This window comes from Balaenoptera borealis, assembly GCF_965194805.1.
Source record: "Balaenoptera borealis genome assembly, chromosome: 13".
Classification (NCBI taxonomy): domain Eukaryota; kingdom Metazoa; phylum Chordata; class Mammalia; order Artiodactyla; family Balaenopteridae; genus Balaenoptera; species Balaenoptera borealis.
Window position 1 is genome coordinate 20,582,846 of NC_138870.1, and position 18,110 is coordinate 20,600,955.

General features: G+C 35.4%; 1 protein-coding gene and 1 long non-coding RNA gene across 9 annotated transcripts in view; one reads left to right on the plus strand and one right to left on the minus strand.

The window, feature by feature from the left end:
- Positions 1 to 18,110, minus strand: part of SOX5 (SRY-box transcription factor 5) — a 993,423-nt gene that overhangs the window by 504,269 nt on the left and 471,044 nt on the right. The gene's annotated exons all lie outside the window — the stretch shown is intronic.
- LOC309609911 overlaps positions 1 to 18,110 on the plus strand; it is a 76,538-nt gene that overhangs the window by 35,335 nt on the left and 23,093 nt on the right. For 7 of the 8 annotated variants that reach the window (XR_014233640.1, XR_014233641.1, XR_014233642.1 and 4 more), the window contains exon 1: positions 430 to 14,560. This is a non-coding gene — a long non-coding RNA (uncharacterized lncRNA). Of the gene's footprint in view, positions 1 to 429; positions 14,561 to 18,110 lie in introns of those variants that run through there. The other variant, XR_014233639.1, reaches the window with a different exon arrangement.

Here is an 18,110-nt window from a genome sequence, read left to right on the forward strand (position 1 = left end):
TGCCATCTGTCTCTAATCACCCCTTGAGATACATGAAGATGGGTTTGAGAATATTTAAGCTAATAAGGTAAAGGCTGGGGAACAGATACCTCCAAAATGAATAATCACTAAATGTGTTCAATGCTAAAGTCCATGATTTGTAATTGTCAGTTGCCCACAATGACCAGTGTCAACCTTCCCACCTCCTCACTTCATACCTAGGCCCTTGGTCTCCATGAAGCATTAATCCTTACCTTTTCTGTCTCTGCTTTGCCAGCAACACAAATGCTCAGTACCCATAATTACAAAACCACATGAATCCTGAATTAGTTTGGAGTAGAGTGAGGATATAGTCAACTTCACTATAAAGGAGCTTTGTTCTTGAGAAGGGACCATGCTTATCAATCCATGTATTCCTTTATTCTTTCCTTCCAAAAGTATTATAATGCCTCAAGGAACTAATAATCTAATGATACATAGTAGGATCTCAAGAATTGTGCATTAAATGAATAAATACAGAATGAACAAATGTGCTGGGGATTAAAATGGTTATAATTCTGTAATGAACCAACCATATACATTTGCCAAAAAGATATAAACCCTTCTCCTGATTATCAGTTGATATGGAGGGCTGAGAAATGTACAGAGGTCTTAAAATTTGATCTTGCTGTTAAACTAAAAAGAGTCAATACAAAAAAAAAAAAAAAATCCACAACCTGACTAATGTTAGGTATTAGTAAGATTTAATAAAATCCTGAGCTTTCAGATGGCATGAAGTAGAAATCAATCAATTATGGAAGTGAAAATATTCTAAATAGCTTCTGATGAAGACATGATGAAAAAGATGAAATAGCCACACATAATAGGTGATCAATAAGTGTTTTCTAGAAGAATGAATCCCTGTAAAATCATTTTTAGAAGTATATAGATAGAAATACTAAGAAAAAGAATGAACAAAAAAGTGTGAAAACTAGAATTGATGTTGTTTGTACATAAATAGAATAAGCAGCAAAATTTCAGAGGGTAGATAATCTAGAGAAACATTTTCTAATGTTTATCAAAAGAGCAGAGTAGAAAAACTGTGGTACATTTCTGCAGAAATTAGTTAACACATTACTGAAATAAAACCACCTCTGGTATAAAATGTACCAGTGGTTAAAAGTTCACAGCTACCCTTAAAAATGTTTTAAGACACACAGAAAGGAAAATATTACTCTTATTTGCAACTAAGCAATGAGGGAAAAGGTGAAGAGTAAGTAATTATCCAAAATGGCACAGAGTTGAACCAACAACAAGATGAACATAGGTGGTCAGAGATTCCATTTAACCTTTCACCTAAAAGTTGCCATCTTCCTGAGAGAACTAATTCTATCAGTGGCTCGATTCTGATTCAGAAGGAAAAGAGTCACTTCCTGAGTCATAGCGTCACCCTGGTTTTCCTTTCGGTTCTCCGTTCCAAGCCTCCCAAATCCCAACCCATTTTAATTTGTCTAAAGGTGGCCTGGCCAGCACCAGAATTTAATGCTTCCATAAATGAACTCTGATTGACATGAATGATGACTCACTCTCAGAAAAACTTGTATTGCTGCCATTTGGTCAGTTTAGGGTTTGTTTTTAAAATGAACGCCAGTTGAGGTTGAGCAGAAGCCAGGGTGTGTTTTTATTTTATGTCTCAAATAAAAATAAAAAGCTGGGTATGAATAATCAAAGTGGCAGGCGCCTCCCTGGATACTTCTAAACCTTCCAAAAGCAGTCCCGAGCCTCAGCAAAATGTAATATAGTCAAAACAACCATCAACAGCATTAGTACCAAGAGTTTGCTCCAGAAAAATAAAATAACTCAGATTCCCTTGTAGTCCCAAACTCCAGTGCCTTTCAACAATATATAATCCTTAAAATATCCCTTTTGGAGCGTGGTAGTCCTAGAAAGAGTATTCCTGGAAATTAAAAGAATATCGGGTAAAAGAAAGATACATATTATTATTTACTATAACTCTTAAAACAAGCAGAGATTCTTCTAATTAGTCCTATATACTTTATCACTCCCTATTACATAGTAGGAGACATATGGTCAACTCCTTGTTATTCTGAGACTGATCGTCAGTTTTACGGATTACGCATACTCTTCACTTCCCTCTGTACAGCTTACATTTTCTCTGGATCGTTCACAATACTTACACAATCAGGAAAGAAAGAGAGAGGGGGTGAGGTGGAGAGAAGGTAGTTAAAAGCAAGAAGGGGAAACTAAAAGTGAGAATAAATAAGCAATGGATCAATTCTTGAAAAAACTTTTATGGGGATAAGAAAAGGGAAATTAGCAGGTTAAATGGGGCTTCTATAAAATTTGCGGAGTTTTGTCAACAATGTTTCCAAAAAAAGAATTAGAGAAGAGAGGCAAGTATACGACAGGATAGTGGGAAATACTGATGATATTGTTACAAGAATTTGGAACACTGAATCAAAAGAAATCTGGAACTTTTTATTCTAATACGGAATAAAGAGCAACATAATGAGTTTTAGGGAAAAAATCTACTCCTAGATCATGATGTATGTGGAAGTAATGAACCCTACAGTTATACATCATGATGATAAATAAAAAGATATTTCAGAAAACTTGCGATGGAAAAGAACTTTCACTTGTGTATGCTCTGAGTCAACTTAAATGGCCACTGCCCAGCTGCAAAATGCTATTGCTGATTTTCTCATGCCGTCAGCAAAACAACTCTTATAGTATCTTTATTTCAAGAAAGGCCAAAGCCTTTTATATACATTAGCACCTTAGCCCCCTGTTTATTTCTGAGATAGATAGGTATTGCTATCACACTATAAACACAAGGCAAAAAGATGCAAAGGGACTGGTGTCGGGGGCCCTGGGAGTGCCTTGAACTAGTCTAGCGAGGCATACCTTGTCCTCTCACACAGAGTTAGAGCCTCAAGAATAGGAACCTATTTCAATATAGCCCCAGGCAGTTAGTACAGCCCTAGAAACTTGGTAGGAATTTTTTTTTTTTAAGTTGAATATTGAGCTCAGCGATTCAGAAAGATCTCTGGGACCAGGTCACTGCCACAATCAGAAAACAATGCTTAGAATCATCAAGTGGACCCCAACTTTAGGGTCTTCGAAACAATAGACAAATCATCCTAAAGAAGGGAACTGACTGGAGAAATTTCTCTTAGCACTTTGACAGTGATTTTTGAGGTGTTTTTAATTGTGTTGTTTTAAATCAGAGCATGGAAACCCAAGTCATGCTTTCTGTTCAGAGGTCCTGCCTTAGAAGTAGATGTATGTGTTTCCTCCGCATCTCAAGTTCATGGCCTCACACACCAAACTGAAGTTGCATCATTACCCTGGCTTTCCTGGTAGAGTAAAAGACATAGCTCTTCTGTATGTAAAGTTAAAAGCTTAATAATTTCATGGCAACTACGTGATTAAAACAGAATTTTGCACAATTTTAAAGCTACGGCATTATAAAAATTATTGTAAGCAGAACAGACCTTAGCTTTACAAGTGGAGATCCAATATGGGAAAGGATCTCCTGAGCTGAGCTAGCCGTGATTACACTGTGACAGATGAGTATATCTGCATAAGGAAAATCCCCTAGTTAGGGACCACAGCAGGATCCCATCCATCACATTACATGTTAGCTCACAGAACTAAAACTCTTGAAGCATTTTTGGCAGCAGGGAGAACTTTTAGCATCCTAATGCTTTTACAAGGCTGGATTTTTCTTTTCTCCCCCATGTGCTTCAAGATTTCATAACATGAGAAACATAGGAGCAAAAGTTAAAATGCTTTAATGGTCCCCATAGGCTATTTAAATAAACACTGTGATTGCAATTTAGACAATCTGGAGTCCATTCAATATTAAATCCCCACCCTAAGCTACAGCTACTACACAAATAGGGAATTCATGGTATACTCCACATGGCCATTTACTACTGCAAAGATTGCCTCTTGACAATCATAGGGAGGAGTCAGCCAGGCCTAACATTACACCAGTTAAATCTGTCAACAAATGGAGAGAAAGCTCTGCTGAACAAACACACTGATCCCTCTCACACAGCCCGTCTTTGTCCTGACTTTGCTACAACTCCACTAATCTCATACTATCTTCAGCAGTGCAAGCAGAAACTTCTGCAACCAGCTGTAACAAAAGATGCCTTTCTTTATTTTCACACACTGTATGTATATATTTGTGCTGTCCCTTCCGCTCCTTCCCCCGCCATTTCCACCCCTTCCTACGGACCCAATCCTAAATAAAGCTCGACTGGAATAAATCATAAGCTATTCCTCATCTCAGACAAATATGTGAAGAAAGAGGCAACAGGACTGATCAGGTCCTTTTGACCAGGCCCTCATACAAACAATACTCCATAATGTACAGTTTTGGCTGCACCAGGGAAAACAGTAGATTCGAGAATTAGGCAGGCAATAAATCTCCTAAAATATGGTGTGCCAAATTGAAACAATTGGGTGGTGAAATACATAGACCCACTGAGTGTTCCTCCAACTGCTTTCAGACATCAGGGGCTTCAAGGAATCATGGTGCCCTTTTTCATTTTTATGTACTGTTGAAAAAAAAATATTGTATGGGAGTAACATTTTAGCTATGGCATCAGAAAAATATTATTATTAATTGAGATTTTTTTCTAGTTATAAAATATAATATAGTATTTAGGTTTAGGGAAGAAAAAAACATTCTTTTAGGCATAATTTACATTCAGTAAAATGAAAAGTCTTAACTGTACAGCTCAAAGAATTTTTACCTATGTATTTATCTTTGTAATAACATTCAGATTGAGAGAGAGCATATTTCTGTCGCCCCAGATGGTCTATTCACACCCCTTCCCAGGCAATTCTCCACCACAGGTAATTAATCCATAGATTAATTTCGTCTAGAACAAAACCAGACTAGTTTTGCCTAATCACCACAGGTTAGTTTTGCCTAAAACAAACATCTTTGAGTCTTATATGCTAAATATTATGTTGCGAATTTTCTGTGCATTATCTCATTTTAAACTCACTTAATCCTAAGTACAAGAGGAGACAGGTATTTCTGTACCAAGTTTTCAAAAGAAAGGATAAGTAACCTGCTCAACATAAAACTGCATCTGAAATTCTAAATCCATTACACTCAAGTGATGTTATACTATATTTATATTGTATAGAGCATTAAATATGCCCTGCAATTAATGGTTTAAAAATTAAATGCATCACATAAGACAGTGTTAATATCAATCCCATTCTGTTTGGCAGGTACTGGGCTAAATGACTGACTTTATTGCCTCATTTAATCCTCTCATCAACCCTGTAAGGCAGCTATTGCTATCTCCATTTTGCAGACAGCTCAAGAAGGTGCGAAGATTTGTCCACATTTAAATAATAACTGGATTCAAATCTTGTACTTTCTGACTCAGAGTGCCAAGTTCACAGTAAGTGCTCAATAAATATATGTTGAATCACTGAATTAAAAGAGGAATAAAAATGCTTGAGCAAGAGTAGACTATGAAAATGCTAAGCAAATTTGTTCATCACTTTCATGATAGCATTTACAGGAAAACAAATTACAGAACTTGAAAGTTAGATGGAATCTTGGACATTACTTAGTCTCTTCCCCTTATTTTAGAGATGAATGAACTGAAACACAAGTGACCTGTTCAAGGGCCCAGCATCAGATAATGTTGAACCTTGGACTGGAATTCAGGTTCTGGATTCCCATTGACGTGTTAGCTTTGTTCTATTTCTTCAGTTCTGAATCAAGCAAAATGCATGGGTTGTAAATAAGTTTGCAGTTGAATCTGATAAGTTTATCAACATTTCAAATATCTGTGACAACTATTCTGTCATGTGTTAAGAGAAGAAAGGGGAAAAAGAAGAAATATAGAGCAAGGTTACCTTCCTTGAGATGCTTAGGTATTTCATTTTTGAGATAAGAATTAACCTTACGAGACAGTGAATATTATAAAAATGTGTGTTCCTGAAGGAAAAACAGAATGCCATACAAAAGATGTGCGTGATAAAGTATATCATTAAGTACACTCAACTACCACAATTTATGGAACAGGTAATACCTACAGTGAAAGTCAGAAACGGATGAGATCAGTGTTGGCAGCCAATATCAAGAAACTTGAGACCTGCCATTGCAGGCTCACAGATCTGAAAAGAAAAATCATCCAATGCTAACTCTTCATTTTATACAGGAGGAAGTGTGCACAGGGAGATGAGAGTCTTTCCCGTGGCCACAAAGCTCCCCGGTAGCAGCAGTGTGGCCATAGCCGCTCACTCCCAGTCCAGGATTCTGTCCCTTAGCACTGTTTTACCAACTTTTCCATGAGACATTGACAGAGAAAACCTACTCCTCACCTGAAAAAGTAAAATACTCGATTAAAACATTAATATTAATAAAGTAGCTTACATGTTTTAAAAGATACCCATACAAATATTACTTAGCAGGGACTTCCGTGGTGGTGCAGTGGTTAAGAATCCAGCTGCCAATGCAGGGGACACGGATTCGAGCCCTGGTCCGGGCAGATACCACATGCTGTGGAGCACATGTGCCACGTGCGCATACGACTACTGAGCCTGCACTCTAGAGCCCACGAGCCACAACTCCTGAGCCTGCGTGCCACAACTACTGAAGCCCATGCGCCTAGAGCCCGTGCTCCGCAGCAAGAGAAGCCACCGCAATGAGAAGCCCGCGCACCACAACAAGGAGTAGCCCCCGCTCGCCACAACAAGAGAAAGCCCGCGCGCCGCAATGAAGACCGAACGCAGCCAAAAACAAAGAAATTAATTAATTAAAAAAAATATTACTTAGCGGTATAATGATCAAATTGCTTCTATTTTGAATGTATTGCCAAACTGGACTTTGGCACTTGGAACACATTAATTTCTAAAAGATGACTTAAAAGAAACAAGCATAGATAAGTCACAGAGAATGTTGGGGTATAAAATACATCTTCCAACTCATTCACTGTACTAAAATATATAGCTCAAAAATGGAAAATATATTTTTTAAATGATTTTTCTCTGACATCTTATAATGGAATATACTTTTCTTCTCCATTTGAAACTGTCAGTGGTACACAAGTGATTTCATCCTGTGAACCCATGAGGAATGCAACCACATGCAAGCTTTCCAGCTGTTGTTCATCCACAATTGTAATATTTATTCCAGAAGAAGCAAACAACAGATGCATTTGGAGAATGTGAGTTCACCTGGTTCCTATAGCATATGAGCTCAAATTCAATTTTCTAGTGAATAAACATCTTGTAAAAGAACCACCACCACCAGCAAAAAGAAAAAAGAGCAGCAGCAACAACAACAAAACCCCACCAGGTTCTGCTAATTTACATTTTAGACTCCATGGAAAATCTTGATTTTTATTTTTATCTTCCATACCTCTCCCATATATACTGTAACTAACAAGTAACTTTTGGGGGTACTTCTGTGGGAACATGTTTTTTCTATCCATTTCAACACCTTATCTGGCTACCTTCTATAAAAATGGCCTCTTCATTTTCTGTGACAATAACTTACAGTTGCTTTAAAGACGACATGAAATGTGTTTTCAGCTCTCTTTCCTGATTTACAGCCATTTTCAATAAAACTGCCAACCAAGCATGAGAATCTATGAAAACACTTCAGGGTCCCTGAAGGACCATCTATCATTTTCAAATGAACATCTGTATTGGCAAACAGAATATTTCAATAGTGATTCAAATTTAGATGTTTTACCTAGCAAGTGCTCCAATTACACACTTCTGATATCTTCTTAAAAGAAAAAAAATATACACAATGAATTTAAGCAATTGTACAAAATCATGCCGAAAGACTAGACAATAATTATTGATGTATGTATTGCTTTTCTACTTTACTTTTGCTCCCAGCTTTTTGCTATTTGATAGGCAATGTACCAAAAAAATAAACTTGAACATAGAAGAAAAGTGAAACTTTTTTCAGATAACTTCTTGATAAATTTCTAATGAAATCTTAGTGGTCTAATGAGTTATCTTTTTGGGATAATCTATATATTTCTTTTTTTTCCTTATTAGTCCCTTTTAACATGACTCTTAAAGAGTGAGCCAATTAAAATGATGCTAGCATGGAGACTTAAGAAATATCTTGTCTTTTAAAAGCTACCTTAAGTCTTAAATCCGTGAGATTTAAAGTAAATTTTGTTCACTGGAAGTTAAACACTACTTACCATAAAGATACTGAATATCTGTTAACTTGCACTCAAAATATTTCTATCTTTGTTTCTATCAAAGTTCAATGTTGACAAATACAGAATAAGTTAAATGGAACTACACTGCCTCCACTTTTTTTTCCAAATTCACTTTTTACTTGTAAATTCATAGATATTTACAAATAAGACTATACGTGTGTTTGATCTATCATCAGGACACACACAAAAATCAAAAGAATTTATTTCCTCTTCTCCCAATACTTTAGTAATGTTCATGATTTTTAAATCCTACGTCACCACTAGACTGTAGATGATACCAAATTGCACAGATCGAATCAAACCTGTATATTCAGATTCTAACTCTATAGAAAGACAGTGAATGATCTCACAATCCTAAATCTGGAACAAAAAAAAGAAGCTACCACCTGCACCTGGATAGCTACCAGCAATGATTATAAAAACTAACAACATTAAATACAGTTAAACATTGCTGTACATTTTAGTACCTATTTGATTAACGACAAGCATAGTGACAGACAGTTGCAATATGGAATCTAATGTTTATACTCAAACAGCACATCAGTCCCTGAGCCCAAATTTACCTTACTCCCACACAAACCTGGTGTTGTACTCAGTGTTTATTTTTGTAAATTACCAAGTAAAGCTCAATATTCAATCTAAGAAGTCTTACTTGTTTTCACATGAACAAAATTTGCACGTGTAAAAGAAGATCCCAAAGCCTGTCAAACCACAATTTCAAATTTGCTTTCAGTATTTATCTGAAACATTTATCACACCTCTCTCAAAAGTTCTGTGCCCTACTCAGAAATCTTAACCATGACTACAGTATGACCTGAGAAATTTGGTCTCTGCTCTTTGGATTGCATTGTTGTTTACCCTCCACACATAAATTTGATACCTTCCTACTGATAGATAGACCATTTACTTCATTGATAATCACTGGCATTTAGAACCATGTCCTGCAAGTTCTCCCAATTTTATACCATGTAAGACTTAAATGGAAAATCAAGAATATACATGTCAGGGACTTCCCTGGTGGTCCAGTGGTTAAGAATCTGTCTTGCAATGCAGGGGACGCCAGTTCGATCCCTGGAGAGGGAACTAAGATCCCACATGCTGCGGGGCAACTAAGTCTGCATGCCGCAACTACTGAGCCTGCGTGCCACAAGTAGAGAGAAGCCCATGCACTGCAATGAAGAGCCCACTCACCACAAGGAAAGATCCTGTGTGCCGCAACTAAGACCCGATGCAGCCAAAATAAAAATAAAATAAGTATTTAAATTTTTAAAAAAAAAACAAAAAAGAATATTGTATCAAACTCTTCTTTTGAGAGACAAGTGTGTCAGCTAAAATTCCTATTTTTCACATCAGAGGGCTACAATCTGAGTCGACTGTACTGTAGAAAGAAAGAAAAAGGTATTTAGTTTTGTAAATGGTCACTGTAAAACTGCAGACAGATATTTGGGGGATGGAGCCATAATCCAAAGCTGCCCACCTGAATGTGAGAAACTTATTTTATTTAAGAAAATTACACTTTAAAAGACGTGGGTGAACTACAGTTTTTTTTTTAAAGTGGTTGAAATAAACAAACTCAAAGTTTGAGTGTTCCTCAGTTGGAATCAAACAGAAAGTAATCATAGAATCTCATGGCTTCAGTTTTGTTTGTTTGTTTGATTTTTGCTAAATTGTTTAATTCATGATAATTTTTCAAAGAAGCCAAAGAGGCCAAAGTAAAATTACACTAATGGGCAATGAGATACAAAGGAAACACTCAGAATGCACAAATGCCCACTGGAGAGTAGGAAATGGAGACAGCTGATAATTCGATGCGGAATAAAGGGAGTGAGGAAACTGGGGAGGAAGACTGCAGGAGACGGAAAACAAAATGGTCGTAACTTTATCCCCATTGGTTTAACTTAAATCCAGCTTGTAGAACGAGGGAGTGTTTGGGGTTCTGCTTTTATCTTATGTTTTTGGATTTTCTTCTTCTTTAGCCTTTCTCCAACATGTGTGGCATCTAGCATCTGGGTTTGGGTGGCTTATTATTATCTTTCTAAACATATAGTTTGATATTCCTTTAATTAAAATGGTGACCATCACCTAAAACAACTTTTCTGGAGAGGGACCTTGTAAACCCACAAAACCCAGGCAGGGGTTTGTTGAACCTGCAGGCAGTTTTGTTTAAGTGAGCATTAAAGACTTGGCAAGCCCTCTGTGCTCTCATTTTCTTATTCTCTATTATCTACCCACTTAATAATTTCAGAAACCTTAATCAGACTCTGACCAAAAAATTCCACAGAGTGCTTGGGATAGAATGATAATACCATCTGTTTTCATTCGTATGTGAGTTCTTTCCAGCTGTACAATCCAGCATTCTGGATTGCTTACTTTATAATGATCCTGACATTATAGGTGATTTAAAGGAAACTCTTGTGTGCCACTCTCCTCTTGCAAACATGCAGAAGCTTTTCAATTTGAAAAAGTCTGGAGTATTTTCATATTCATGTTGATTACATTTGAATTCTATAGATAAACAGGACCAATCCAAATACTAAAAAAGATCCAAAGCCATTTTCTGCTTTTTTTGGTAATGGCTGGTAAGATCAAAAGCTCTTCTAAAAGAGTTTATTTGGCAGGAGATTTCTAATTCTCTTTAAGTCTAGATGGCAATTTTAAAAACAAAGTATCTAAACCATCCCTAAAAATAGAAACAACTGACTTACTGAGAACCTTCTATCCTCTACTATATTCTGTAAGAATTCAATTACAATATCATTATTCAAGTATAATGCATAAAGAAATGGTGATACAGTTTCCTTCTAGTCATGGTAACAACTGAGAATTCAGAGCAAAGGTCAAATGCTTTTAAACTCTTTGACACAGGAAAAATTAGCCAATGATATGGAAAAATACACTCCAAATAATTCATTTTTGCAGATTTTAACAATCAATATGGAGCACCATATGATAGATATGGCTCCAACAATCTGTATCAATCATGAAGATTGGCAGTGGCAAACTACACAGACCAAGTTTTGTCATGCTACCCCAGTCGATTTTACAGACTATGTGTAACCAAGACTTACTCTGGTGCTTTCCCCGACACACCACACAATCCCTTCCAAGATCTGCTTCCAACACATTCAAGGGCTTTTCTGAACCAAACCTGACTGAAAACCTTTGGAGACTGGCACACAATTCTTATGATACTCCATGTTTTCCTTCCAAAGGCTGCATCTTTAATACATTATATTGGGTTTTTCCCATCACACATTTAATGTGTGAAATTTCTAAACTCTTCCCCTTCACTTATCTAAATTGAACTTTGGCAGCCAACAGTTAACTGTTGGAGAGTTGCTTAAAAACGATCAAACCCTTTCTAGATCTGATTGCAAGAAGTATCAGTGCCAAGATAGAAATTTCAATCTTCATCATACACAAAATCAATATGTATGCTTCGCTCTGGAAAGAAAGCCACCTTGAAAATAATTAATAAAACATCAAAGCCGCATACAACTTCAAAAATCCACATGAGACTGAAACATTTGAAGCAATTAAAAGAAATTACTAATTTATTTAAGGTGGTACTTCTCTTTGAAAGGTACTTTCATATATATATATATGTATATATATATATATACATATATATATATACTGAAATCTCACTTTTGGCTTCAAAATGGCAATTTAAAATCTTAACAACATACCCATAGCAATTATGAATGTTACATTAAATACATAAGCTTTGAAAAACCTTAAGAATAATTTATTTTCATTGAAACACAATGCATAGACATATTATTAGAATTTGGAAAAAGGCATACATTTTTTATTTACAATATGTACATAGGTGACATGACTTCCATAAAAGACATGGCAACAAAATAAATCTCATTTATCAGTTGCATTTCACTGTACTACAGAGTTAGCTTTCATTTATTTATTCTTAGATATATATGTTGTGCTTGGTGGTGGATATTAAAAAAAAAACAGATTAGAAAAAAAAAGGTGACTAAGAAGCACACTAGTTATGGAAGAGGGGAGAGACAGAGGGAGAATCACAAATCAGAGAGGTGCCTGAGAAAAGGAAAGCTTCACAGAAGAGATGATGTTTGTTTTGGCTTTTAAAGGTGATCCATAGTTTTTGAAGGCTGTAAATGGAAGGACACACATCCTGAATCACCATAAGCAACTGCATAAAGAGGAGGATGGAAAGCTGTGTTGGGGTTAGATAGATAAGGGTCTTGTTTACCCGGCTTAGGTGTTTAGACTTTATCCAGTAGGCAATTGAAAGTCATTAGAGGTTTTCAATCAGGAAGATGACATACCAGATTTGCATTTTTCAAACCATGTCTGGCATCATCAATGAGATAAATGGATCTCCAACAAGAGACAGGAGGCGAGGAGTCCACTCAGGAGAATTCTGTGATACACTGACAGATGGTGAGAACCTCAAGTAAGGTAGAAGAAGCATTGACGCCTGAGATCAATTTTCTTTGTGTTCTCCATAAAGTCCTAACATTATACATCCAATGTATTGATTTCAAGGAACTACAAGGCTTTTAAAAACTTTATTTAGCCTTTCTAGAATATATATTTTTGCAGAGCACCTTTTCAGGCATTTCTTAATCAAACCTCTCAACCTCCTTAGCAATGAAAGGATGACAAGTTTTACTCTCAGTGTAGAAGTTTATTTAATAAAAATATTGTTACTGTGACTTATCACCTCTGCATCAATGTTTTGAGAGCATCAGCTGACCTACTTCTCTGTTTGTCATTAATCTTTTATAGCTGATGATAAAGCAAAAACTACAAACTGTGTCAGTTGCAAACTGTCTCCCTTCCCCATTAGTTTTGCTCTATTCAAAGTCACCTCATGAAGTCAGCCAAAATGATGAAAAGACATGGCATTCATTTGAAATTAGAGAAAAAGTAGAAAGCGTAGAAATGCTCTACATGGAATTAAAGACAAAGAAGCTGCATAAGAATTTTAGTCAATATTTTCACATTGAAGATGAAGAAACCTTGAGCCAGTGAGATTAAGCGATTTGCTGAAAGGGTTTTCTAACAAGGCTGCCGGAACCATGTAACTATTAACCCATATTTCTGAAGCTGTTTATTTTATAAATAACAAAGTTATTAATGAAATTTTGGGAAAAAAAAGTTATTTTCCGAGGACTGACAAAACTGCATGACATGAGAATAAAAAATATTATATTTTTACATATTTCCTAAATTAAGAAAGGTGTTTGTTTTATTTATATTTTTTATTAAATGAGAAGGACAGCCATTTAGTATTTATCCACAAAGTTGCATTAATGATATCCTAATCCTGCAATGGCACCGGAAGACAAATGCCTAATTTGAAACTATTGATTAAAATGATTGTTTCCTTAGTTCCAATATATAAATTGTTAAGGAGATCAGCCAGTCCTTTGGGATATGTTCATTGATGATTAAGATCTTACAGCATGATTAAACTGGTCAACTCCTCCTTTTGAGATAAACTTTTTTTTAATACTTTTTTTTTCTAACTATAGCCTATAGCTGGTTTGTATTTTGATAAATGATGAAACAACTATAATGCATTAGTATCTAAGTCGACCTGTGAGTTTTAAAACAGCATAATTATTCAATAATAGATCTAAAAGTGACTGGTAGATAGAATTTATGTTTTGTACACATTTACTACTGCTTTATTTATTCAGAATATAAGTAATGCAAGGCTCACAGATCAAACCTCAAAACAATGACATATTGTTTAAATCCAGGAATAAATGTGTACTACTGTTACTTCCTATTATTCTAAAAATTTTAGCAAAATTTTCATCAAGTCACTTAGGGGGCAAATCCATAAGTGTAAAATAAAAATATTCTTCTTAAAGGACAAAAAAGCTAAAGGAAACTTTAAAAACTGAAAAAAATGCCTCTGTGTATTTTAGTCAGAAATTGTATGAATGACTACATGACACCAAGATATAAAGATCTTTTGGAAAAATATTTAGTATAGATTAACTATCTCTAGAATTGCAATGTTAAGAATATAGAGGAGCTCAAAGAATAAATTTTTTAATCCAAATTTGATATTAACTAACTACAACAATGATATCTCCATAATAGTTCTTAAATTCTTCCATATTGCTAGAAAGTAACATCACACTTTTGATCTTTAAAAAGATCAAAATAAAATTTGGTTTAATTGGTATTAATTTTTGTATGTATTAGTGCAGCCACATATAATTTTTATATATATTTGAAACTGTTATTGCTAATACTAGTTTCTATCGTCTGTCTGTATACTTCACCTAGGACTATGGACTATGTGTTGAAACTTCCAGTGTTTGAAGATCTGCTTCTTTGCCCTTTGAACTGTAAGTCACTTTTGTTCCAAAATATTGTTTGCTGCATTCTGATTGATCTGTGTGCTTTTGCATCTTCCCCAGGATTCCAGAGCTATACCACATTGCTTAAACCATGCAGAGTGAGCACAAATATTTGATAAGCAAAGCTGATTTTTTGAAGTCTTTCTGGGGGAAGAAATGGCATTGTATCTAGTGTATGATTTTAATACTTCTCATTGCAATGGTTAAATTAAAAAATAAATAAATAAATAAGATTGCTAAGGAAGCAAAAAAAAAATGTTTAAGGGCAATTCTATGTACTTGTATATATATAAATTAGGATTACCTTAGCCTGGTCTCTGTAATCATTAGCAGTAATATGCTTATTAACTTGTTAGTTTAATACATATGCCATCAAAGTAAAACCCAATGATGGAACCAAGCAAAATCACAAAATGATCGTTTTCTCTCTTTACCCTAAGCTGAGCAAGGAACCTTTCCAAACAGTGTGAACTCATTGGCTTCCCCATAACTCTACAGAGTTGCCATATAACTGGGAATCGGAGAGGTGAGGTCATTTCATCACTCCTCGCAAAAAAATGCAAAACGTCTGCTAAAATCTGACTCCATTTGATTTACTCCCTAAGACTGTTTTTTATTAAATATGTTTGACTGCTATCTCTAATTAAATGTAGAATTAATTTTGGCAAACTAACCACAGATGCAGTTTATGTTCAATTTTATCAGACAGATTTATTTATAAGCTGTCAACTTCTTGAAAGACTTCATTTTGGAGCAGTTTTAAATTGCTAACAGTAGCTGTAAATGGAGCTACTGTTCTCTGGAACACTAAAGGAAAAGTATGCTATAAATGTCCATTCCATCTGTGAAGAATCATAAAACAATCACATTCCTTTATTTTTTTTTCCTCCTTAGGACCTTTATTAAATTAGTTCAACTCAATTAAAAATAACTTCAAAAACATTTCAGAGCCTTTTGTTTCATGGAATACTTGGAACTCTCTGCACGGAACGTCACCCTTTTAACTAATCCCTTTTAGTAAATGGAGGAGAATAGTGGTATTGTGACTTCAGACAGTGCTTTCAAGGGTCTCTACTGTACCGAATTGAGGTCACTGCAAGACAATGCTCAACACCCAATAGCCATTCAAACATTCTTCACAACTCTATCAAACGTGTCTTTCTTTCTCTCACCCGCTTTCTCTCATGGCAAACTCAGAGGACAATGGAAAAGCCTCCAGCACCATTTATGGTCACCATATTTGCACATGACAAAGTCTATTCTTCCTGGTTTGCCAACTCCCTGTAAAAAGAATGAACCCTGGGATAGATTTTCCCACCATTACTGTTATTCAAACTTATTTTGTATTTAATTTTTTTTGTTGCTGTTGTTAGAGGGCTGGTACATGGCATTTGAGAAGCGAACTTACTATATTCGTGCATGGGTAACAAAGCAGAGACTAAATGCAGAATTAAATGTCACATTATAGCCAGCATATGCATGATGGAGTGCACAATTTAGTACAAAACAGAGACAGATGATGAAATTGGAATTATTATACCTTGTCTTATTGTCTAGCATTAATAGTACTATAAAACCTACTGTTTGCCCATGAAGTGGCAGACCTGTGCCCCACAAGCACTATTTAGTTTTGCTTGGGAGTTTTTATGGGTTGCAGCCACAAACAAACAAAATCAATTGCTGTAAATTTTTCTCACCAGGGCTGCTCCTTTTTGAAAGAAAAAAAAAATGTATCCGGAGCATCCTCCTCCAAACAAACAAAAAGAACACATATTTGCAAGCTATATAGTAAAGTTGTTACGATGAAGATTTTGATTTTAATTAAGAATGGGATTTGTAGGACAATTAGTGAGATGTAATATTCTTTGCAAGAAATAGTGCCCTTATTGGAAATACCATCTAAAATGAAATGGGGACATTTGGAGCTGCCCAGAGACTTATTTATATGGGTTTCTACAGTTAATGAGAAGAAAAAAATACAAGGAAAATGAAGATAGCTCACCTGAAATGCAGGAATACAAATACTGTTCGCCTTTTTTTTTTTTCCCCCTTACTTTTTCTTTTTAATTTAAGTCATAGATATCTGTGTTGTTGAGTTTTCAATCAGGTAAATCCTCTTATCATTAATACACTCTATAAGTTATTTTTTCAGTTATTCTAAACCACTGATTATTAGGAGTATACCTCTCCTTACTTGATGATTTTACAAAGATTATATATATATATGTAATTTTATATATTTATAAAATGATAATAATGACAACAGACTTTCCAGTTATTTTGGATATCCTTGGCTGCCCTAATACTAAAAAAGAGGTTTTTTTCTCATATTATAGAACAGAATTTGTATAATTACTTACATGTTAGAATGAACATGGCCTTCACAGTATATACATTTTCATGTGTTAGGAAAACTAAAAATGCATTTACTAATCAAACGCCTGATAATTTCTCAAGTCTATTCAATTAACTTTATAATAAAATTCACATTTTTCCTTTCTATACACTATAAGATTAAGCATTACAAAGTGTATTAAGGAGCTTCCTTCCTATAGCAGGTGGAAAAAAATATATTAATAGTGACTATGTCATCAGATATCTTGCTGTGAATTATAAAGACCAAATATGTATAATCATAGGTATGTGGTTTAAAACATGTACTGTGCACCAAAATTCTGCAACTTCTATTCTATGGTATTTATTAAGCATATGCTATCTGCACTGTACCAAGCGATGGTAAAGTACAATACGCACTGAAGATGTCTTCATGCAGTTTATAATCTGCTGGAAAGACCTACAACTAAACCAGTATAATCATTCACATTGTGTGAAGTGCGATAGACACACAAATAGGTATAAAATTTCTTTCATTTCACAAGTTGAAAGTGCAAGTTCTCCAGAACTATGGCAGGCAAGCTGAGTTAATTTATGGCGGTTATTGAGAACCCATCTGAAAAGTATCACGGTAAATGTATTAGGATTAAGAATAGGGTTGAAACATAGAATTTACCCTGGGGAAGGAGCAGAGGAGGAACAAGAAGGGACAAAACATGAACACAAAAGGAAACAGAAACACGTGGATCATAACGAGGAATATTTAGTGGCCCAGTAGTCTCTACAGAGGCTATTTATATGGGATTAGGGCAAGACGGTCTGGAAACCTAGATTGGGGCCACAGCATAGTCAGTGGTTTTTATGTGCTACCCTTAAGACAGCTGATTGGTGCTGGAAGAGACAAGGAGCCAGGAAAAGAATTCCAAGGCCACTTCAGGATTTCAACAGAGAAGGGATGAGGGTATGGTGTCCCTGCTGTGCCAAAGGAAAGGAGAAGATGCGTTAAAGAGAGAAAAAAAATCTGTGTGCTTTGGAAGCCAGATATGGTGGCTGAGGGGGGAAGGGAGTTAACGTGATTTTGAAGGTTTTACACCAAGCTGGCTGTATCTATATGGTTGAACGGTGTCATATTGCCATCCTAATACATCTAAGTGATATTTGAATAGAGAGGGTAGAGAGAGAAGAGAGGTCCAAGAAGAAAAAC